The 24110-nt window shown below is 37.8% G+C and overlaps 1 long non-coding RNA gene across 1 annotated transcript in view; it reads left to right on the top strand.

Annotated features, from left to right (window-relative positions):
* LOC142030127 (uncharacterized) overlaps positions 1-22355 on the top strand; it is a 59939-nt gene extending 37584 nt beyond the window's left edge. Inside the window, exons 2-3 of the long non-coding RNA XR_012650092.1 lie at positions 9962-10018; positions 21408-22355. This is a non-coding gene — a long non-coding RNA (uncharacterized LOC142030127). The remainder of the gene's footprint in view (positions 1-9961; positions 10019-21407) is intronic.
* The last annotated feature ends 1755 nt before the right edge of the window (positions 22356-24110 follow it).

Genomic DNA, 24110 nt, shown 5'->3' with positions numbered 1-24110 from the left:
GCTGAACGTACAGTTTGTTTGCTAGCAACCTTTGGATTTACGAGTTGCCAGTCCTGGAGACGTTACTGTTTGTCATGCATTTTCCTCCTGATTTCCCTTCTTTATCCTCCTGCCTTCAAACCTTTTAAAAGTCTTTCCATTGCTGATACTTGCTCTGATGCTAACTGGTAGTAATAGAGTGCTGTGCAGCTGTGGCACTGTAGCTTCCCTCTGGATAATGCTGACCGCAGATTTAGCAGCATGTGCCAGCTCAGCACATCTTGATAACTCATAATCTCTACCATAGGTTTTTATAGTTTGTCTCGTCTACTGTAAATCTCTAACTCACTGTCATCGACAGAGCTCTTGACCTGATTCATAGGCAGCAGGAATTAAGCTCCTGTCACACTCTGTTAAAAGATGACACCACTTATGCTGTGATATTATACAAACAAAAATAGATGCTCTTGAATATAGTGAATCATAGAACAGCATCAAAGGTCATGTTATTATTTTGAATCTTGTTAATTAAGCCAAGTAACTAAAAAGAAGGAGAGAAAAAAAAAAGAAACCCACAAAAAAAAAGAAAGCCATGCACTAGCCAGCACTCAGAAGTACAGGCAGGCTATGTGATCTTTTCTACTAACACATCTGTAATTTGGGGTAATCTAGTATGTAATAAGAAAATCATGTACATTACTAAAAAGAAATAGTTCTGCTTTTTTTTTTCCCTTCTGCCTTGCTGCGAATGTATAAGTTGTATTCTAGTGATAGATAGTCCTCAGTCCTATTGCAGTTTGCATTGGTTCTCAGCTATAGATAGATTCTGTCCCTCTAAGGAAAAAGGACCTTGAAAGTATTAAAAGAAAGAAAGAAATTAAATCATTTTTGACGTTTTGACGCAGCAGAAATTAGAAAGGTTTTGCTGTAAAAAGGAGCCTAGTCCAATTATGTCTAGTTTCTCATTAAAGATCAATTTGTCCAGTAATGAGGACCCTGGGTACGGTACCAAAATACCAGGATCAGACCCTGGCTTTTCATGGGACTTCTGTACAGAGGCTTCATTTCACTGTGCTTTTGATTTTTACCATATCATCTGTAAGTCTTGCCCACTACTAGCATAAGGTCCCAGGAGACTGCCTCTTGCCATGTGTGCTCACTGCAGCTGGCCTAGCAGAAGCTCTGATTGCAGGTGGAGGAGCAGGATGCTGTAATAAAATAAACTTGATCTTCAGGGGCTCTAAATAAGACAGAAACATCAAGTTGCTTTGAGTAAATCATATTTTGAAATGCATGAGCTAACTTTATTCAATCATTCCAAACATTTTGGCTTTGTTACATGAACAAATATAGACATTTTCATCTGAGAAGGTAAAGTGTTTTAGATAGATACACGATATAAGTTGATCTTCATGGAAGCTTTTTTGGATTTTTAGTTATCATATTTGCCAGCATGAAATCATGTGATAATTAGTAGATTCCTTAACTTTATAAGGCTAACTAAACATTCTCAGTACACAAACATTCTCACTATACAAACATGATTCAATAACAGAGGCCTTCTTTGAGGGAGTACAAGTTTCCTTCTGACAATTACACAGGTTCCTATTTTGCATTTTTTGGTAAATGGCGGTGAAACTATAACTGCTCCTGCAGGTGTGTTTTCCTGAAAAAAGTATGGCTGACTGACCCACCTATCACATGAGGAGGTTAATGCTCAGAAAAGTATTATTATTATTTCAGACAGTTCCAAGTCCCCTTAACTCAGTCATCTTCATGATCAAATTCCCAAACTGTAAAAATCTGATGAGTAAAAATATGTGGAATTGCAAAGTAATCACAGAGAGATGGAATAATGGGTTTGTAAGAGAGGAGACTATACGAAGACCCCATTACACCACCTTTCTGCTGTATAAAACTGGTTTGACTGTATCAGTAGTTGTCATCTGAAAACTGGTTTGTGAGACAAGTTTGTTATTTTAGTTCACGTGCAGAGGAGCTGGCAGAGAAGGGAATAAATACCTCGTGATACTACCCAATCTCCTTCGGGCAAGTTCAGTGCAGTTAGTAAGGACTGAATGGGCACACACCATCTCCTTGGAGGACTTTTTCCCTTTTAGCTGTGATGGAAAGGCATTGGCACACAGAATAGTGAGCACTGTGTCTTCTGTCTATTGTGTTGTCAGTCTAGGATTTCAGTTTCTACAGACAATGATTTAGCTTCTTTCATTCATATCAAGTTCGCTTGAGAACGTTTGTTTTGCACTTTGAATTGTAGACGTATATCTTGTTATTAAAATAACTTTATTGGAAATTTGGCCCCATTTAACCCCATAGACATATTTTTCCTCTAGTGGTGTCAAGATTAGATGATGTAGCATTTTAATTTGTCATAGATATGGCCTCACAATATCCGCAAAATTGAAACACTTAACAGCATAATTCAGTATTCTAAATTCAGTGACCTGATACATATGATGTGTGATACATATGATCTATAGCACTTCTGTCTATATCTCTAAGGCATATTGGTGCCAACTGATGGTGCTAAGGTGTCACAGAAGAAAAGACGGCCACTTCTCTGGTATGTATGTCTTCTAGCCTTAGGATACAGCAAACCTCTGTGTGAACTCTCTCATAATCTGACCACACTGATCAGAAAGGAGAAGATCCAACAGTTCCTCACTCCCAAGCAGTGCTGAATTGGGTACAGGTTACTCATGCCCGGGCAGTCAGGGATAGGGTAACCGCTGCAAGGCTAGTGTTGCCTGGAGACTTGGATAGTCATAGGTATTGTTTCATGTCTTGGTAGCAAAATCCCTCCATTTGGATGCCTCTAGCACTGACAAATGCAGGATTTCTAACGTACCTTCACAGAGGGGTAAATCTCAGTTTCTCTTGAAATCTACCGATAAGGACTGTGTCTCAACTTGGGTCTTTTGAGTCCCCTGTGGGAATAACCAACCAATTGGGACAGGATGGGACACAAATGTAGATAATCTGTAGCCTGTTGTCTCCACAATCCTAAACAATTTTAGCCATAACAGAGACAACTGTTAAAATTGATAGATACTAATCTCGCCAACAAAAAAAGGGTATGGACTAGGTTATGGACTACTTGTTAGCCTCATGCATGTCAGCTGGCTAAGTGCTAAAGCTCTGTCACTACCTTAGCAACATCATTGCATGTCTTATCTTTATTATAGAAACAAATTAATGAAAAATTATATAGATTAAGGAAAGTAATATTCACATCCAGTTCTCTTCTGTAATAGAGAAGCTATCTGATAATGATAATTTCCAAATTCCAGTGTGTTTTTCTGTGCTTTCTGATTTGATATTTCAGTGTGCTGTCACTTGAAATTAATTGCAACTAATTAAAAATGATCCAGTTGGGACAATTGGACAATAGTTCTCTGGAGATTGCTTCATTCCCAGAGGTTTTAGTGGCTTGCTGCTGTAGTGGTTCAAGTCTTCAGAAGGGTGCTATACATCATAATGTCATTTTACATTGTTATTTCTCTGAAAGCAGCAATTTAAAAGAGTCTCCAGTGAACCTTGAGCAACTTTGCACTAAAAAGAAAAATGTTACTGTTCAAGATCTGTAAAATATCAAATATAGATTCAAAGAAATCACTTGACATGAATAGTAGCATTAAATTTGTGCCATTATTTGCATGTAATATATAATGTTGTAGTAAAAGGCTAACAAAGCATTTAGGCTGCTCTGGGGCTCATTGATTTTCTGCACCTTTGTTCAAACTAGGTCAAAAACAATGTTGGTCTTATTTTATCACACACGTTTTTCTCACATTTGAGACTTATGTCTTAAAGTCATATAACTCAGTTTAAGCCCACAACATATTGTGGCCTACAGCACCTATTTAGAGAAAAGCAATAGTCTTGTTTTGGTTTAAATTACCCTAACCACTAATCTGGCTAATCTGAACTAAACTTCAGAATATATAGAGGGCCCATTTTTTAGTAACTTGGGTGAACTGAGGGCTTGATGTAATAAGGCTTGCTTTCATGTTAGGGTGAAGGCCAGTCATTTAAAGAATTATGAAAATGAAGCTTGTAACCAGTGTAAACGTGTGGCTCTAACGCAGCTAAACAGCTCATTTGATATTCTGCCTCACCACTATAAGCAGAAGCATAGAGCCTACTAAAATTAGATTTTGTCCCAAGTCTCAAAGCAACAAATCTTACTGCCTGTGCAACCCATACTTAGCAAACTTTATTCTGTGAAGAAATAGAGATGCAGAATTGAGGAGTTTTATAGTTCTTAAAGAACAAAAACACAAGCTAAAGGCTATTTTTAGACAATTATGAGGCTTTTAAAAAAATTGTATATAGTCCTGACATTTCACATCATTTCTCCACTGTGTCATTGAAACCAGCTTATTTGTTATCGTGTGTGATCCTTCCTCCCACTACAGCACAGCTGGAACATCACCTCCTCTCAACATATTTTGCTTTTCTTAATTCTTCTGATTTCCGAACAGGACCATCAGTCAGTCTTTGAATAGGTTTGATTCAACACTGTGTTATTTCATTTTTACACTGCCATAATAGCATAAAAATCAATGGAGTTGCACTGACATACAAATGGAGTAACATATTGGCAGATCAGACCTATTGAGTCTGTTTTGCTCGCAAGACCATTAAAAATGGTTCTAAAAAACTTCAACAGCGAGATAAGCAGTAGTTTATTTTCGTACATATAATCCATCCTGTGTTCTAATACTTGTGCTCCTAGTAATGGAGAATGAGTGGATTCTTGACTTTCTTGTCAAGAAACTTTTGAGGAAAGCTATGTTAAAAAATGTGTGTATTTCTTTGCACAACAGTAATCTCCATGTCTCTTATACAGACAGAGAACTGATCGCATACAGATATGCTAATGGATAAACTACAGGGCCAAAAAAACCAGACAAAATGCTGGTCCCACTACAGTCAGTTGCAGTTTTACCTTTGACTTTGCTGGAATTAGGAATTTATCCTAGGGATCTCTCTTTATTTATCCCAACTCAGCCATGCTAACCAGTGTACACAAGTACCTGCTTCTGCATTAAGTATGGCATTATTTTCTTCTTCATTAGATCAACACAAATCTCTCAGCATTTTTCTGGGACTATCCTAATATCCTCTTGCTAAATGCAAAGTAAGAATAAGCAGACTTTACTTGCAGTGTGTTTTATGCACACTGAAGCTCAGGCTTTGGTAGACTTCGAGAGAGAGAGAGAGTTCCAGAGAGAGTCAGTAGGAATGTTTTGTCCATCAAGATGTTTGAACCAGACAATAAAAGCACTCCAGGCAGTTGTAAGTTATAACCACTAGAAGATACAGAGAAAAAGGCAGTCTCAGAGATAACTGAATCCTAGACAATGTACTGTGGTTGGAAGATAACTCATGTCACCACTGCTGCAGTTGGTTTTTAAAAAGTAATCTTTTTCTATTCAAGGCAGGGAAGAAAATCACTAAAACAAATAAATGACTGGGTGAAACTTAAAGAAGACTCACATGCATTAACCTTTATTTTGTTGGTAGACAGATATGTTTTGCTCAGAGGGCTGGTAACAGATCATAGAGTTAAACAGGGAACGAATAGTCTCTCTGCTTCTCTTTCTCGTTTCTCTCTCTCCCCTGTCCTCCTTCTCTCTTCTCCCTACTTTCTTTCTGTCCCCCCCATCGTCCATCTGTCCCCCATGTCCCCCCCGCCCCTTCTCTCTCTGCAAGTTTTGAACCTTATTCAGGCTCTGGTCTGACATTCACTGCAGAAACTGCTTTACTAGCTTAAGACAAAACTCCTGCTGGTATTACCTCTTCCCTTGCCAGAGGTTATTGGCCCCACAGCAGCACAAAGCTAAGTGGATTACTTCAAACAGTCTTCTATGGCAGGTTAAACTGCCTTGGCTGACTTTGCAATGAAGTGAGTGAGGATCACTCATCTGCCCCACTCTGCTGGCTCTGCAGGAAGCTGTGGAGAGCAGCACAAACAGCTGGTGGCCACCACAAAGCTGGTGGCCCAGCCACCTCAGCAGTGAATGCCTGAACACATCCTCAGTATGATCATAAGCAAAAGTTAACAATTTTAAGCATCATTTATGCTAGATCCTCTTTAATAAGGTCTCTTTGTGGCACTGGTGCTGTGTGCTTCCATACCCATTCTGAAAGAATAGCTCAGGGTCTCCTTGGTTTTAATCTCTGATGGTTTTAACCTTGGTTTACCTCTGATGAAAGAGGTAGTAGGGAGAAAAACCTTGACTGGTTAAATCTCTCAGACGCAGCTCCCATTTACTGAACTTAAGGGAAGTTTAGCTGAATAAAGATAGCATGGTTTGATCTGTATTAAAGAACCATCTCATGGTATTTCAGAATCACTAGGATAATCATTAAAATAATTTTACATAATTACATATACTACAGATTCCATCATACAGACACACAGGGACTGGGTAGTCACTGTTAGTATATATATGACATTTCTGCAACTTTAATAACAGTGATAGGAAAATAGTAGCACAGAGTCCCATTCTTTCAACTTCTCAGTGTAAACCTTCTGGTTTTGTATTCTGGCAAACCAGTAAACAGAAATCTGGTTTTTGCAAACATTTTAAGGGCTTTACTCCATGGTCTACAACACCTGGTGTATCTCAGGTCTTGGCATAATTTAAACAAACAGGCCATGTAACACATCTCTCTCTCTCAGTCAAATAAAGCAGACTTGGTGTGCTGCCAATTCTGCTCTCATTTATTTGCTAACCCCAGGTTTTATTTATTCCCTGAATCATCAAACACATTGCAGAGAGTGACAGGAGCAGACAATATTACATCTAATAGCTATATAATAATGTAAATAAAATATGGTAAATCATCAGGTACATTACTTGCCTGTTTTTAACTACCCCATTTCATTTTGTGCACTTGAACCAAAAGTATAATAAATGAAAAAGCTTTTTGCACAGAGCAGTTAGAAAGAATATACCCTTTGGATGCCGAAGCCCTGTCATTTACATTAAGTGAAAAATACCTTTTACATATAAATACACCTGGATGTAATACAAAATTTGCTGCATGGGCCTCATCCTATGCTCATTATTGTCTGTGGCAAAGTATCTTCCAACTTCAATGATTCGGGGATCAGCCCAGCACTGCCTAACTGTGGGATACAGTCCTGTAAACAGTAACGGATGTGAAGATCTGTGATACGCTGAAATGCTGGAATGCTTTCCAGTGTTGAGTAAGAGTTACTGAGAGGATTTCTATGATCAGAGGGAGAGAGGAATTAAGGAGGAAAAAGGGGAGGAAAACAATGTTTTGAAGTTAAGAAGTGTGAAGGAGATCACTCTCAGTTCCCACAGGGGAGAAGAGTTCATGGTCAACAGACCATTGTGTGGATTAGATAGGCAGAACAAGTGTGTAGGTGACAATAAAGCCTTGCATTTGTTTAAGGTTTGTGCTTTGATGAGATTTGTCTAGCTAAGGTCTAGCTCAACCTTACATCAGATTGTTTTTCGCTAGAGAGTTGGTTTAAACTCACTAGATGAAGGATCAGAGCTGACAGGTCAGTTACATGTCACTTCTGACATTAACTATTGAAAAGATTAATTATAATTTTAAAATCTGTAGTATTGCTGTTGAAATACATTTCTGAAAACTGATTCCATGAGGAGTCTTCAAGAGCAGCATGCAAATAATGAAGGGAAATCTACTGCCTGAAGACTTTTGTGTACAGTTTCTGACTATAAAGTTCACCAAACACTTACTTTCTTCTGTTTATTAGTTGGCCATTCCTGCTAGGTTAACATGGGAAGAGAAGACTCTGCAGTACTTGGGGTTGTGCCTTGACCATGTAATTGGAAAAGTAAATGGTTTCCCTATGATCAGAGTTGGAATCTGTGCCAAAATGACTGAGCTCCATTCAAAAACCCCTTCTCATGAGTCATATTGTGGCAATGCATGTTAGAAGAGATGGCAAAATACCAGGAGTAAAATAATCAGCACACCTCAGGCTGCTAATAATAACAAAATAAGCTTTTCCTACTGTGAAGCTGGCTCCTCTGTAGAGTCTTCAGACTTACATGAGCTTCCTATGCAAGAGTCTAACTCAGAATCAGGCCACTATTTTTTTTCTTTAAAAATGTACATCAAGAGCCCAGTTTATCTCCTGCCCTAAAATGTAGAGAAGCAGCACTTAAATTTCCAGTTTTTTAGCTAGTCCCAATGTCCTTTAGCATGTGTCTCTTAGAGAAAGAATGTCTGCAATATTTTGCATCTGAAAAAGAATGAATGGCAAGGCATAGTCGCAGAGGCTGGAATTCAAGAATCATTGGCCTCACTAATAAAAAGCCATGAATCACTGGCTTGACTGTTCCAGGTCCAACTCTGGACACCCCTCTGTTCCCTAAACCCATCACAATATATTAATTTGTACTGAAGCTACTCATGCATTGTGCAATACATGCATTTTTACTCTCTCCTACTCATGCATTGTGCTCAAAAGACACAGCAGATTTTTTCCTGCTATTCTAAAAAGCAGCAGAGGGCTGCGAGTCCTCACAGATTTGAATGGAGTACATGCTAGAGAAAACAATTATTTCTCATCTTCAGCTTATCAGTTCTCCAGGATTTCAATAGCCATACTGAGGAGGAGAGTATACCCCTTTATTTCTGAGGATTTAGCTCCTTCTTCTATTACGTGGGCTGGGCAAAGAGCATGGCCCTGAGTATTCTTCATGTGATTTATTCTACATTGACAACCACTTAAGTGGAGGCAAAGTTAGACCCAAAAGGCACAAAGTGATGAAAGCTGGAACTGAAAAATAGCATGACAGTCAAAATTGCTGAGTTTCACACAGCCCCTGCTCTGACAGTGTTAGAAAACTCTTGGTGTAAAAGAATCCCAAAGAGCCTTCTAGAAACCAAATCCCATGACTCATACTCTCTCCTTGAAGGCTTTTTCTTTCCCTCTACCAAATGACACTGAAAAAAGCCTTGTGGACTTCACTACTTGTTGCATTTTGACAGCTTTTAGTCAAAATATTTTCCATTTATGAAAGAAGGACTTCTCTATATCCCAACCAAAGTTATAGGCGCTAGCATCTGCAAGTCAGACTGGACTGTTTCTGGTTGGGGTCATAGGCTGGATGGTCCCATAGAGGTGCAATGCCTCTTTGGCAGGGGATGGGAAGGGATACAGAGGAGTTGTGCTACCTCAGGAACTTCATGAAGAATTAACTCTGGTGGCTTGGGCACTGTTTCCCAAGGACTCCCAAGAGCTCAGATGTCACTTAATGAATCATCACTTTTGTGTTTACCTAGTTCACTAGACTGGTTGAAAGACTGACAAGCCCATGCCACTGCATTACCTGCTGCAGGTGAAGCTAGGAGGAATTGATTCTGGTTGCTGTGTATATTATGATTGTTCCCATGCAAAAGTAAATGGGAACAAAGGACTACCCTTTCCTTCCCAGCAACCACCCTACATTGATTCATAAAGGTCAGATGCTATCTAATCTTCCCACTGGCATTCAGTTAAGAATGCAGTTGTGATCTCAGACCCTGAATACTCAAGCTCCCTCTGAGTATTACACAGAACCAAAAGTTAACTGAGCTGCTAAAAGGAGCATGCGTTACACACATAAATAAAACTTATTTGAGGACAAAGGTGTTGCTTTGATGATTGCTTTTCAGAGTAGAATTTCATGTTAAAATGAAGAGTTTGGGAATTGTCCGTATAAGCTTGGAAGTGTTATTAAGATAGCTATGGCTAATCCACTGAAGCCAATCAGTCTTTTCAAGTTTGTATGTTCAAGACCCTTTTATAATCCAAACAGTATTAAAAAAGTGTTTCCAGTGTTTTCCAACTCCCCTGTCAACAGCTAAGAAATGGGTCATCATGTATGTGCTTTGTTCACCTTCTGTATGTATGAAGATGCAATAATAAACTGATTTATTTCCCCCCCCCCCCCCGCCTCAGGCAGAAGAAATGGCATTCAGAAGGAATGAAAAAAAGGAAGAGAACAAAGGAGCATAGGTAGGCCTTTTCTAAGTGATTTTTTCTAAAATAAAAATTCAAAATTAACTAATTCACCTTATGGCAAAGGTTGGCTAAAACTATAAAAAAATGTTGAGTTTTGTTCTAGCTTGTGTAGCCTTCAGTAGGCCTTAAATTAATTGCAAAGATCCCTGTGCTTGCATGGTGTATCTCCAACTACTTCGTGGAAGAAAGCAAGCATTGAAAGGAGACTTCAAAGCCAAGAGTGCAATAACAAACTTTTGCGTAGTTGTATATGTTTTTATAATACAACTTTAATAAAGGGTGTATTTTCTCTTCAGTCTGGATTTCCCTCTTTTTCAACATGAGAAAATTAAAGCTGAAAGATTGTATGTTGAAGTCCATGCTTATGTCACTGTTAGGTTTGCAGATGAGAAAATGAGAACGGCTAATTTTGCTCACTGATGAGCTATGTGTATTTTGTATGTTTATATACAGTAAGCATATGAGAGGAAAAAGTGTTTTCTCATTTCCTTAAATTTTAGTTTGCAGATCTGGTACTGCTCCCTTTGATACTATGCCTAATAACCTTTTGTCTCACTAAATTAGAAACTCTGCAGTCAGCTGGGATGAAAATAAAGGTGTCAGCTACAACATTAGGGTTTTCTTCTACGTGACCCAAGCAGTGGCAATGTAGATTACTCATCAGGAAAAGCTGGTTCAAAGAAGTGATGTGAATCATAAAGCAGGCACCAATTTGTCACTGTATAGGTGCATAAACCTATTACACTGTACATGCTAAATGGCCAAAAGGAAAATCAGCTGCCAGGAGTTTTTGATATGTTCATAATGTCTCTGTTGCCTTGGTACCTTTATTGAACCAGTGCTGCCATGCCACTAAATACGTTTGAGGCATATTCCACTGTTTCTTTCACTGTATTGTTGATGTTACAGATTAAACTCTGCATATCTAGCTTATGTTAATTCCCATGGCTTCTTAATGCTTTTTTATAATAATATAAACTCTTCACATAGTCCAATTATTGCTTCAACCTGTATCCTGTACCTTGACTTTTAAAAGCACTCTAGAGTTCACATACAACCTTACAGCTACAACACAATAACCAACAACTTATTCCACACTGGTTAACAAGTGAGAAAGTAATTCTTTTTTTCACTCATTATTACAAACCTCAGCCAAATTCAAATTGACAACATACTGGAGAGAAATTTAGGGCCTGAATGTCCAGCACTGCATATTCCACCATCATTTTCACCAGTGCATCATGGTAGTAAATTGATAACTCTGTTGTATGTTGCTTTGAATATCTCTCAGCATACATCTACACGTAGGAGAATCCAGCCTTGTATACCAGTGTTGGGTACCCTGCACCTTCTAGTTGGCTTTATTACTCTCAACTATTTAACAGTCATTTCCTCAGTAATCACTTGTGCATTTCTTCAGGTAATATTATTACCTTGTAACTAGCAATGTTACTAGCATTAAAATTTTGTTTTGCATTATGTTGCTTAGCTTGATTTATTAAGTTGCACTAAACATAAAACAACAAAAAACATATATGCATAAAAATTAAGATGCTTTCTATTCTTAACCTTTTTAAACTGTTTTTTAAAGCAAGGTTTCAGCTTGGTTTGGATGATTGATTATAGGAGTCTTGTGCATGCAACCAAAGCACGGTATTTTAAATCATGTCTTCTTTTCATTTTTAAGGAATGAAATGATCTTTATATCTTGACATGTTTTATCATTTTGAGACTGAACCAGTTATCTGTATGAGTTCAATGTGTAGCTCTTTAAACTGATAGAATATTATCAGGACTTATTAAAAACAAGCACAGCTTCCTATTACAGCTGTATTTCAAAAGTGAAACTAATGGTTTAACAAGTTCTCTGTAATGATATCATCAGTTAATGGTATTTTTAATAAGTCTTCTACCAAAAAACGTTAAGATGATGTGGTATTTTAGTTCTACAGTAGTGGCTCTTACGTGAGTCCCACTGCTAAATACTTCATACAAAATTCTCAAAGAGGTTTTTTATCATATATGTATTAAAACTTGTTCTCTGGGACAACCAAATAATAGGAATAAAAATAATACATCATTTTACTCTTAATTACCAATTAGTCCCGTGGGACTGTCCTTATCCTTTTAATGGTAGTCCTAATCCATACCTCTAACAGGCATAAAACTGAGCTATTCGAGGCACTCCTGCTGTGTTTTGCCCACTGGATGTTTTTGTTCCTTTGTTTCTTGCAGATAAAAGTGAGACAATCCATCCTATGTCTTTCTAGATCATAATTATTTTTGCACAAGTGCAGTTTCTTACTAGGACTTGGTCTACATAGCAAAATTTTGGCATCACAGCTGTATCAGGGACTATTTTTTTTTCCTTTACTTCATTCCACCATAACTGTGCTGGCAAAACTTCTACTTTATATGCACTTACACTACCAAGAAATCCTGTTGCCGGTTTTGCTCGTATTGCTTGAGAAACACGTTTGTTTCTTTTGCCTACCTAAACCATACCCCTTCAGGGACAGATTACTTTCATTTTGGCTTTCCTAGTAAACCTTTGTAAGAGTAGATATGTATGGGAGGTACTAGGACACAGGTTTGGAGGAGGACTAGCTCAATGACACCATGATCTCACTAAGACATGCAGTAGCGCAAAATCCTATGAGAAAGATGAGGGGTTTTGTTCTTCCTCATCAGTGATTCTTTTAGTCCTCTAACCACCACCACTGATGAGCTCCACAGATGTCTGCGGCCTGTCAAAGATTAAGTAACTTGTTATGTAGGGCTTCAAGTATGGGAGTACTGAGAGTAAAAAGGACAGTGACAGAAAAGGGAAAGTCTTCACAACCCCAACATTAAAAACACACCATAGATAGAAAAAACAGATTATTAAGGATTCTTGGTAAGTAATGTGACAATCTAAGTCATAAAAGCTTTAAAAGCTCTTTAAAGGTCAGTGGATTCCAGTAAATTTTACATTAGTACTTTGAGGTTTTGAAAGTAATGTACTTAATGAAACATTTTATTAGCATTTTTTATTCTAGTCAATAGATGTGATTTTTACAAAAAGTAGATCTTTGTGGTCTACTTCTTCAAGGTGCCATCATGTCAATCAAAAATAAGTCCAGCTGATAAATTATTTTGGTAAATAAACAAAATGCTTTTGTGGTTAGTTTAGTGTTTTCCTAAAGTCCCAGCACAGTCCAGGAAGTATTCTGCCTACTCTCTTAACCAAATTTACTGATTGCTATGTGTCAGCCACAGCTAGTCTCTAATATTGTTTTTGCCTTGCCCTTAACAATCTTACTAAGATGCATCTTAACCCATACTGGCTTAAAAACAAATGCAGAAGGCAGTGGTTGCTTTTAAAATTATTACCCCAGACATTTCCCTGGTGAAACATAAACACATATTAAAAACATGACATTAATAACTGCATAAAAGGAATGTTAAAAAAATAGTTTCAGGAGAGAGAATAAACCATTAATGAATTACTACATTAGTGAAGTAGTTTGGGTAATAGTTGAGATGTTTGTACTAAGTTGATAAATGCTGCACTAGTAAATCACTTGCATATATCTTCTTTTCTAGCCTTAGTTCAGAGTCCTTTAGATCTACAAAGGTTGTAGATAATTTTTGCACCCACTCAGTCAATGACTGGCAATGCAGTATGTAGCTGCAGTCATTCATTCTGTCAGTCAGCAGCCCTTGATAATGTGCCTGTCAATATAATTCAGTGCCTGTTCAAGGAAAGTGACACTTTGAATAGTGGACACTTTTCAAAAGCATTCATACAGGGTCAGTTCCATGATAAATAAATATATTTTGTGTTTGGAACAAATAGGCAATACGCATGAGCTGGAGTCTGAGCAGAAATACACAACCAGTCTGCAGGACACAATGAACTGCAATGAAGACTGAATATCATAAATGCAACTTTATTTTTCATATTGTATTAATTATGGGATAATGGATAATAAAGTCTTCAGGATCCTACTTGGCTCAATGGAGCCCTGATCCATGACAAGGGGCACTATGCACTACTACACTACAAATGAGATATTAGAATAATACTATCAATAGTTCTTTAAACCCTATTAAAAAGGGCACATATTTTCATTGCTGAATGAAAAACAGAGGCAGAAATCTTTAATTACCACTAACAGCGTGTTAAAGAAAGTATTTATATGGCATACAGTGTTTAGTTTCTAGTTTCTATTAATACAGGCTGAGAATGTGAGGAAGAAATATGTGATAGTGACAGGATTTTTAATGGTACCTCACCTTAAATGCATTTTAAAATATGTAAATCAATAAAAAAATTATTTGTAATAGCAGACTAAGAGTGCTGGTTAGCCTTACTGCTGAATGAAATGTATGCTACAAGCCCTATTACCATACATCGTGGGAGCTGTAGTTAGGATTAATCTGTCAAAAGGGATGGTTTAGTGTTGATGAATATGACATGTGACCATTAATGATGTTGATTTTATCTCCTGAGATTAGCATGATTTACTTCAGATGGATAATAATGTCATTTGCTTGATGCAGTAGATCTGTTTACGAGCTGATTAAATTGTAAGGCCTTGCTTCATTTCATGCTATTTGGTTTACAGCTTCATTACTGCAATCACAAAAGCTGTGGAAATGTCCCACATCCCATGTCACAATAAATCATTGTTTAAGATTGCAGCTATGTATTTTAGCATTTCAGTTTTGCATGGACCATGCATTCCTTAACAAATATGTGATTGGGAATACATTAACAAGATATTCTGGAACATACTGCTGCAGAAATGTAGAAAATCAGCCTGAATCCTTTAATTGAGATTAAGGAAGCACTTGAGTAATTAGCTGTAACAAATTACCTTATTATTTAGACAGTGAAGTAAACATTTTTGTTGCAAGAATGATTATCATAAATCTGCAGAAAAGTGACAGTCAAACAACCATAAAGGAAACTTGTAAGCAAACTACATTTTATGCCTATTACCTTTTACATTTAAATAAAATTTATCAGAGACGTACTCTAAAAAGAATGTATTTGTTGTTTAGGGATAGTATATGTTACAAGCTATACCATCTGTAACTATTGCACTGGGAAGAGTATATGCATGTAGATCACAAAGGAAAAAAAAGAATCTTTTAATTATAATGGCAAATGCTAATGTTGCCATAGTTAAGTCTGTGTCAACGTTTTCATTATAAACCCAGTTATAAAGGAAGGAGAGAGGGAGGGTGGTAATCAGCTATCAGATTGCTGTGTGTTAAAATTTTGTATACAGAAGGGCACACTGAGCTCTCACACCATATAAATTGGCAATATCTGTGAAACCTTGCTTGCAGTCCCAGTGAGAGGAGGACCAGGGCCAAGCTCTTAGCTTGGGAGTGAGGGTGACTTTTTGTTGCAATAATTTTTTCACATTTTACATAAAATTATATCACTACTTTTATTGTACACATGACAAAAAGTTACATTTATCAGTCATATGGGGCTTTTAAGAGCTTGTGGCTTACCACTGGCTGAATTTGATAACTACAGTTGATTAAGTCTTTGTTCATGTGCTTAATTTTAATGAAAGTTTTTTTTAATTTGAAGAGCATGCTTAAATAATTAGCTAAAGTTGCATGTTTTATTGTAAGAGAATGGAATTTCTTTTAGTTCTCTCTCCCTCCTGTTTTTTTTAAAACCCCCTAAGCTGGTTCCCAGCGAACTTCATGGAAACATCTCAAATTACTTCACATGTGAATTCTGCTGGGTTATAATACGGTCAAATGTGAATGTGAACTTCATTGTGGATTTGTGAACTTTTTTTTCTCTTAGCAAAACTCCACTCTACCTCAAAATATTTCAGTTGGCAGATGAAGAAGTGGGAACCCCAAGAGGAACTATACTCATGTATAGTCATATACATGTACTCAAATGATATTCTAGGTCAGGCCTAGGGTATCCAAGGATTTCCAAATGTGTTGCAGCAATGACCATGGTCAAGATTTTTTACAAATGATTCATGACTTGGCTATTCTGGTCACCCAACCTGAGACATTTTGAAAAGCCTGGGTTTTTTCTTGTTTATCTGTTTGTTTTTAATGTCTGACGCATGAAACATTCTGGAAAGTGGATTCTTTCAGAAGAGTTCATGCTGCAGATTTAGAAAGAGGGGACAACTCTAATGCTTGCAACTCAATTCTGTCTGGTGGTTTGGGGACAGATTTACCAAGTTGATTTAGTTTTCCAATATATTGTGGCTGCTGGGCATAGATCTACCACCTTTGATTTTTTGCAGAGCCAGTCCCTGTTGACATTGGTAAAGGTAATGAAAATGTTTCACATGTTGAAATGTTGATATTTCCAGCAACATTTCAACTAATCAAATGAAAACCGTGATAAACATTTTCTCCTGTTTTTCCACATAGCTCTAGACCTGAGTTAATGAAAACATATCCTTGAAAATAAATGTATGAATAAGTTTATTTTTCACCAAAAAAAATCTAACTGCTGGGGCAAAAAGAAAAAGCAAAAAGAGGAAACCACACTTTGAATCTTCATTGCTTCAAGAAACATTAGTAATATATTGCATCTCTGCTTAAGTTGGCTGAAATGTTATTATCGCAGTTTAACAGTTTTATGTTTTATAACTTTGAAATTAAACAAAACAAAGGCTTCCTCTCTTGATGAGCTGCACCTTTTGACGGCAATTTGGTTTCCAGCCAAAAAGAAAATGCAAAGGCAAAATTTTTCAGGGTGCACATTCTTTCACTGATATTCCTGTTGAAACTAAAAGAAGAATGCCCTTGAAAATCCTAACAGCTGGCTTCACTAAAAATATATAATTTCACCACCCACCTGCCAGTGATGGTTAATTTAATGTAATTTATGCATAGGAGAAAATCCCTTCCTAGCACTATGAGGTGGAGAGGCTATCAGCCAGGCTGATGGAGTAATGGTAGTTTTGTGGAAAGAAAGACCTTTAACCTGAATAGCTGAAGTCATCTCCATGGGCTTTAGTAACCACTATTCATATTAACAAGGACAAAAGCACTAAGGACATATAATTTCTTAGTTCACTTACAAGCTGTCCCTAATCTGCCCTCTACCATTCCTTAAACTCTGATGTTTGGGGAATCTATTTAAATACAACTAATAAATTCTGGCTGATGCTTTGAGGTTGTTTTTCTGAAAATGGTGGCACTGTGCAATATATATGTGCCTACCTTACTGATAAACCTGCTACCATGATAGGAATGAGGAGACTATTTGATCTTTGTGACTAAACCCCAAATAAACAATTTATACATTCAGAAAGTTGATGGCTACTGGAAGATGCTTCATCAGCCTTCTCTGCAGGTGCTTTCAAGTACGATAATTATTGAAATAGGACAGAAAGAAGTAAAAGAGCAGTTTAAAATTATGTGGATGAATGCAATTAAAGGACAGAAGTTGATTCTCTGAGTGGAAGAGGGGAATACCTATGCAATATTTTGCAACAGGAGAATTGGTTTAACTGCAGGTCTGTTCACTGATAAATGAAGCAAGCTAATCTGAAAATAATAATTAAAACAAAATGGTGGTCTACAGTAGAAGGATCCTGGGCAGCTTTAGGCCAAAGAATTTTCCAGACTGGTGTTGAAACTCAGGCAGGAGAATACACTTTTTGTCTGGCTTTGGATCTTATACTTCCACACAGAATATCCTCAACCCTAAGGCAAGGTCTGCAGATGTTACACCCACTGCATCTGAAGATCTAAATTGTATATTCCAGGTCATCTACATAGCAGGAGCTCTTGGGTACCAAGAAAACTGTGGTATTTTGGAAGACAGTACTGCTCATGAGAACTTATAACAATTGGATTGCAGAATTCCAGATAGAAAGCTGAGTCCAGCAATATGTTAGCACTGTTTTCTATTTGAACACTAATGTTAATAGGGATATTTTCCCAAATTTAAGCCACTAAGAGAAAGCGCTGAATTTTCCTCCAGCAAACAATTTATGTTCCTTCACAAACTTGCTGATGTCAGTATAGTTGGGCAGGCATGTACTGGGACCAAATTTTCTTTAAGAGGTTCTTAAGGAATCAGCATGCCCTGAATCCCTGGCTGTTCTAGAAGGCATCCAAATGGCTGCTGAGGAGGGCCAAAGTTGTAGGCAAAGAAAATCTACAAGGCAGTGTGTATGCGTGTACTTACATTACATCCATCATGAGCCTTGTTATAACGTTTAGAGGGTGCTTGATGGCACTTACAGCAGTGACTTCTGAGCAGCTTTGGGAATCATAACCATGTGTTTTCTGAAGAAAGATAGATTCCTAAAAAGTATCTTGTTAGATTTCATGATGAGAAAAATCTCTATGATGATGCAGTCTGATGTTCTGTATTACCCGTGCCACAGAATTTCATTGAGGGGCTCCCGCATTAAGTGCAGCTATGTTTGATTGAGCTAGCTAAAGAATATGAAGAGAAATTGGGGCAGACTATTTGTTATTTTCTCCCTTCATAGAGTTCAAAAATAGGTTTTGCAAAAAGCAATTGTGCCTCCTTCAATTATTGCACTACCTCTAACACAGAGACTGCTGTAGTCAAGCCTTTTAATGAACAAATTTTGTAGAATTTAGGGTCTCTTAAGTGCAAAGCCACAACAGACTGTGGCTCTTAATGTGCCACATGAGCATTATGTTGCTTGCTTTCTCTGTCAAAGCTGGCATGTACCAGAATGCAGTAAAAGAAAAACTATTTCATTCAAAATTAAATGGCGACATCCAATTAAAGAAAAGTCTCAAGTCTGAAACCGTAAAATCTATTGAAAGTTTCTTTCTGTTTTAGAGGAAATGTACCAATTGCTAACGGAAGAGTTACTCTAAACGATGGACTACGAGTTAACTATTATGTGTTCTAGTAGGATTTGTGGATGGATTTTTTTTTTTAATTCCTTCTCCTCAGAAGATTTGGAGAAAAGAACAGAAAACTATTGAAAAGATTTGCTTAGTCTTTTATCTTTTGAATCAGTGTCATACTAACAAAAAGATGTTTTGAAGTCTTTAACCATTAATTGACTAACTGGTTTTCTTTAGACATAAAACTTGTCAAGGTCTTGATTGTTGTGAATCCATGGTGATAGATTCTGGCTGACTGCCTAAGTACAAGGTCTCTGAACACTAGGGTAACACTTTCTGAAACAATTTGGGCTTATCCCCCATAATGTCATTTAAACAAACTTAATTGACTAAAACTTTCATTTTTGTGCATTCTGTATGAGGTACTATTTGAGAAAAGAGGCCTTTTAGGAACAAACCCTAAATGACAAAGTCTGACCTCTACCTAGCCTTAGATTTCTCAATTCTTGTTTATTTACACAAAATAAGCCAATATTAACTGCATTAAAAATTCACTATAAGCAGAAAGCCTGTTATATACTCTCATTTTCCTTTAGTGAGTAACCTTTAAAATGGGTCCAAACTGAGACTCTGTGAATAACATAAAATTCACACACTTCCACAGTAAGACTAATCGTTATCTTTAGATAATTGCCCATGCATGTCAGTCAGTAAGCTTGTTCTTTATGAAAGGAATAAAAAGTTTCAGACTGAAAGTTAAGACTTCACATTTTTTTGTTGCAGTGAAACTTTATGAAGAGATGCCCCTGGGATGATTTTCTTAAATTTAGAGTTCTGGACATTCCCAGAATTACACATCCATCTCTACAGAATAGCAATTTGCATTTTCCACTTCCCTTTCACTGGTAAAATGACTTGGGTTTGAGTGGAAGTAGTACGTCAGATATAAATAATATACAGGAGTGATTAAAACTGAACTCTAATGCTTTTTCCAGAGAACACGACAACTCTGGAATGACTGCTTCATCTCTAGGAAGTCTTTGAGTATCAGAAGGTAAAAGTTCTTAACACCTAATGAGTTTTGCGTGGCCCACACAACATGAATTGGTGATGGTACTCTACTCTGCAGTTGTCAGGGCCCTCAGGGCTCTAATAGGCCTTAATGGCCCTCACCCGCTTTCCCCAGGGTCTCCCCCAACCCCTGCCTACAGGCCCTGTAGCTCCCTCTGTCCCTGCCTGAGCTAGACTGTAGGAGTGCCAGTCTCCAGCCTGGCCACAGGCCCCACTGATCCCAAGCCCGACCCGTGGGCTGATGGCCTTGGCCTCACTTTGTCACCATGGACCTGCTCAGAGATCATGACCTCAGTTACACTTACTGGGTCTGATCCTGACCTGCAGATAGACTGCCAGCTTGACCATAGACCTGCCTCATCACCACAAACTTGTCTAATGCTCTGAACTCTTGTTTGAACATCAGCTGCTATCTATGGTCCTGTCCTGCTTTCTCACTGGGACAGGCAGGAGCCTGCCCTGGTGACTGTGGCATTGCCCTTGGCTCCCCATTCCCTGTTGGAGCAGCTGCCCTTGCTGCTTCCTGACAGTAGTGCAAAAGGTTTTATCTTACCAAAACAGTATCACAGATAGGACCCGTAGACCAATCCTTACTCTGCTGTAGTCAAGGGTTGACTTCTGGCGATGTTGGTGATCTTTTTGTTTGGGAATCTCACCAAGAAGCCCATCCAGTGAAGGAAGCTCCTGTTAGCAGTGTACTTGTTTCATGAGCAGAGGACTTCTGTCGTACAATTCCTTTTCTAGAATAACCACAGAGCTTTAACATAAACATCATGTTTTCTTTTAGTCTTTCTTTAAAAAATTATTCCAAGAAAATAAAAGTTTAGCCTAAGCAGCTTTGTAATGAGTTAAAAATCACATGGCTGAGTTGGGACTTGGGCATATTTCACTACAGACAAAGTCTAGCTGCAACCTGGAATAGTGTGAAATAGTCAGTTTTGTCTCTTGGACACATAGAAGTACTGCAAACCTAAGTGTCAAGCAGCAGCTGTACTCCTCAAAGGGTGCCAATCAATGTGCCAGTTATTTCTCCTAAGAGGATGCAACTATTATTAGCAGTTATTGTTAGAATGGAAATCTTTCTGATTTAAGGGATTTTATTATATTTTGGGTTGAATTGACCTAGGTTTTGCTGACCAAAACAGAAAAAAACCAAATTTCAATCTTATTTGAAGACAAGTTTTAATGGGAAAATGTTATTCTAGCTTTCAATTCATTGAACACATATTCAGAACTAATTTTTTTCTTTAGATGTTTTATATAGTAACTTTGAGACTGTCCCAGCTTTGTTAAGTCCATTATCTCCATCAATAGCACTTGTATATGTGATACCTAAAAGGTATTATTTAGTTATTATGCAGGTCTTGTTTGTCTGCAAAGGCACCAAGTACAATTCAACATGAAGGTGCAGTGTCCTTAGGCTAACTTTTTTATTTATCTGGATGAGACTTTCTGAATAACAGTGTGTCTTGCCATTGTTTTACAGAATCAAGTCTACTGAGAGCATACAGCAGAAAGCTTAACTGCACAGTTGCAGAACAGAAAAAGAGGGTGTCTTTGAAGGAAAAATGGTGCTGTCAATGCTTCTAGGATGCTGAAGGGTACAGTGATTTTTATGTTATTTTGAAGTGCTGCATCTGTACAGCTGAAAATTAGATGCAGAGTGAAAATTACTACTGAGACAAGGCTCAAGTCCCAGTACCAACAAGAAGAAAGAATCTGCCATCACTGAAAAAAAGGATGTGTAATCCTTTTAGGGCCGTGTGCCCCATCTCCACAATGAGTGGTAACCTGTGTGAAGGAATAATGAAGGAATGGAGTGTGCTGTTGTAACGTACTGTTTATTTACTGTTGTTTTTTCTAAGATTATAAAATAGTTTGAACATCATGAAAGTTTTCTGATATAACTTCATGACCCTTCCTTTTTCCCCAAGCACTTATACCTTAACATATTTTACAATTAAACCAATTTATTAACAATAAAAAAGTATTGAAAGACCAAATACTGTAATGAAAAACATTACAAGAATCCCTTCTGCCAGTAGTAAACAACAAAATTGAAAAGGTATGTGTTAAAGGAACATTAAATATCAGGCAACACAGTCTCACTGATAGAGGTAGTGGAGAGCTGAGTGGTTGCACAGGAATTAGTGAGAACCAGGAATAGCTGTTCGCTGAATAAGTTCATTAACCTGTTCCTCATCTGTCAGTCACTGCACGGCTGTGAGTGTGAAGGACTATCCACAGGTACCCATGTACATTAAAGCAGGGTTCAGCAATTTAAATTAGTGGGACAATAGGGTAATCCTCCGACTGCCATCATTTCTGCTCTTTCATCTCTGGCTCAGCATCAGAGAACAAAGGGGCCGTGGTTTCACCCCTATTTTCTTACTTCTCTCTCTCTTTTACACCTTTAAGTTCCTCACTGAATGAGAGGTGCTGGTTCAATCTGCATACAAGTCTTTATGCATTTCTTGCCACAGGTCATCTGAGAAAAATTTCCCTGTTGGCTCCCCATCTGCTCTCCAGTAACCTGAGTGTTTGTCTCAGACCTATCTAAGGTAGAAAGTCCTACCAAAGCAAGGAAAGAACAAGTACTTTTTATCATTGGAAAGACAGAAAAAAAGCCATTCCTTCTACACTAAGCAGCTTGCAAACCAAAAGTTGATAATTTTACATAGTTAATATGTTTTTATTTCATCTCTGATCATTCACTTGTTCAAAAGCTGTTTCAGGCCAGTTTACTAACGCACAGACAGACTAGTAATTATTGTAGATTTAAGACACCTAAAACCAAAAAACTGTCAGGCCTGACTATTGCACAAGGGGATCAGACTAAAAGGCTGACACATTACTACTTTTTCAGATTAGCAAAGTGTTGGAGGCAGGCTTCCCTCCATCATTCCTAAAATGATGCTAATCCCTAGACCTAACGTTTTGCAATTCTATAGCTGGACAGCACCTATACTAAAAGGATTTTCCATCGCTGCTGTCTGCTTAGCAGATTAGCTATAGGAGGGGACTCTACAGTACAGGCCGTGCTTGACCTGCAGAGAATCTCCAGCTGTCTTGAGTTTTTTTCTGTTTAGAAAATTCTCAAGCATTAACAATTAACAGTGGAGAAACATTTAAATTATGTCTATATTTTACTAACCACAACATCTCCAGTTTTCCCTTCTGAAAAGGGAAGGACCAGTGGCCCAAGATGGTTGTGACCAAGGAACTTCTTAATTTAATCTTTAATTTAATCCACTGTGACACAGCACAGACTATGCCATAAAGCTAGCACTAGTAAAACCATATTTAACAGTATAGCAGTAAGACAAAGTTATACAGTGAAAGTGCATGAAGAAGTATGTATGTCTCCTATAATTACAGCTTTCCTCCTTTTTTTTTAGGAATCAATTTAAATATAGTTAGAAATAATTAGCTTGATTTTAAAAACATTTACCTCACTTTGAAGCCATCTGGGCCCACTTTAACTTGGTGGGCTAGAGGTTATGATGGAAGAAGAGTGATACCAAGGAAGTAGCATGCCTTCTCACCTCATGAAGTTAAGGTATTTCATAGTGTGACACACTGTAAACAATGACTCTGTGAGTCACAATCTGGAAAATCCTCCAATGTACAGAGCAATTGGTCTAGAACAATAGTAAAGATGACAACTTCTCACCAACTAAAGCTCTTTGTGGCTTCTCCACCTCTTACCTGGGCAGACCCGTGGTATTGGGTCCCAGACCTTCCCATTTGCTCAATAATTGTGAGTCCTATGACTTCCTCTTGTTCCTGTTTCTCCCTCTGCAACCTACTATTCCCTAGTTCTGCCTCAGACCATTCCTTTTATGTCCTAAAACTCACACTGTGCTGTTAAAGACTTTGCTTGTGAGACTGCAATCTCCGTATTGATTGAGGGGTGAGGATGAAGAAGGTAGGACGTTCTTAGCCCTTTCAACAGAGGAAGGAAATAGATAATTTTTAGAACTGCTTTGGTCTCTTTATTATGCAGGATTTGATGCTGAAATTTTTAGTTCTCTCAAGCCAAAGGCTAATCATTTATTCGGTCACTTCTTTTGCCGTTTCTTGCACAAGGTTGCACACAGAGCAAAATTGCTGATGTCCCTCCCAAAATGACACTTTCTGCTCTATTCACACCAGAAGGCAATCAGAACTTGTGTGTGATTCTCTATCC

The sequence above is a fragment of the Buteo buteo genome, chromosome 4 (genome assembly GCF_964188355.1).
Source record: "Buteo buteo chromosome 4, bButBut1.hap1.1, whole genome shotgun sequence".
Lineage (NCBI taxonomy): Eukaryota > Metazoa > Chordata > Aves > Accipitriformes > Accipitridae > Buteo > Buteo buteo.
The sequence above is the reverse complement of the archived record's forward strand: the minus strand, read 5'-3'. Positions and strand labels throughout refer to the sequence as shown.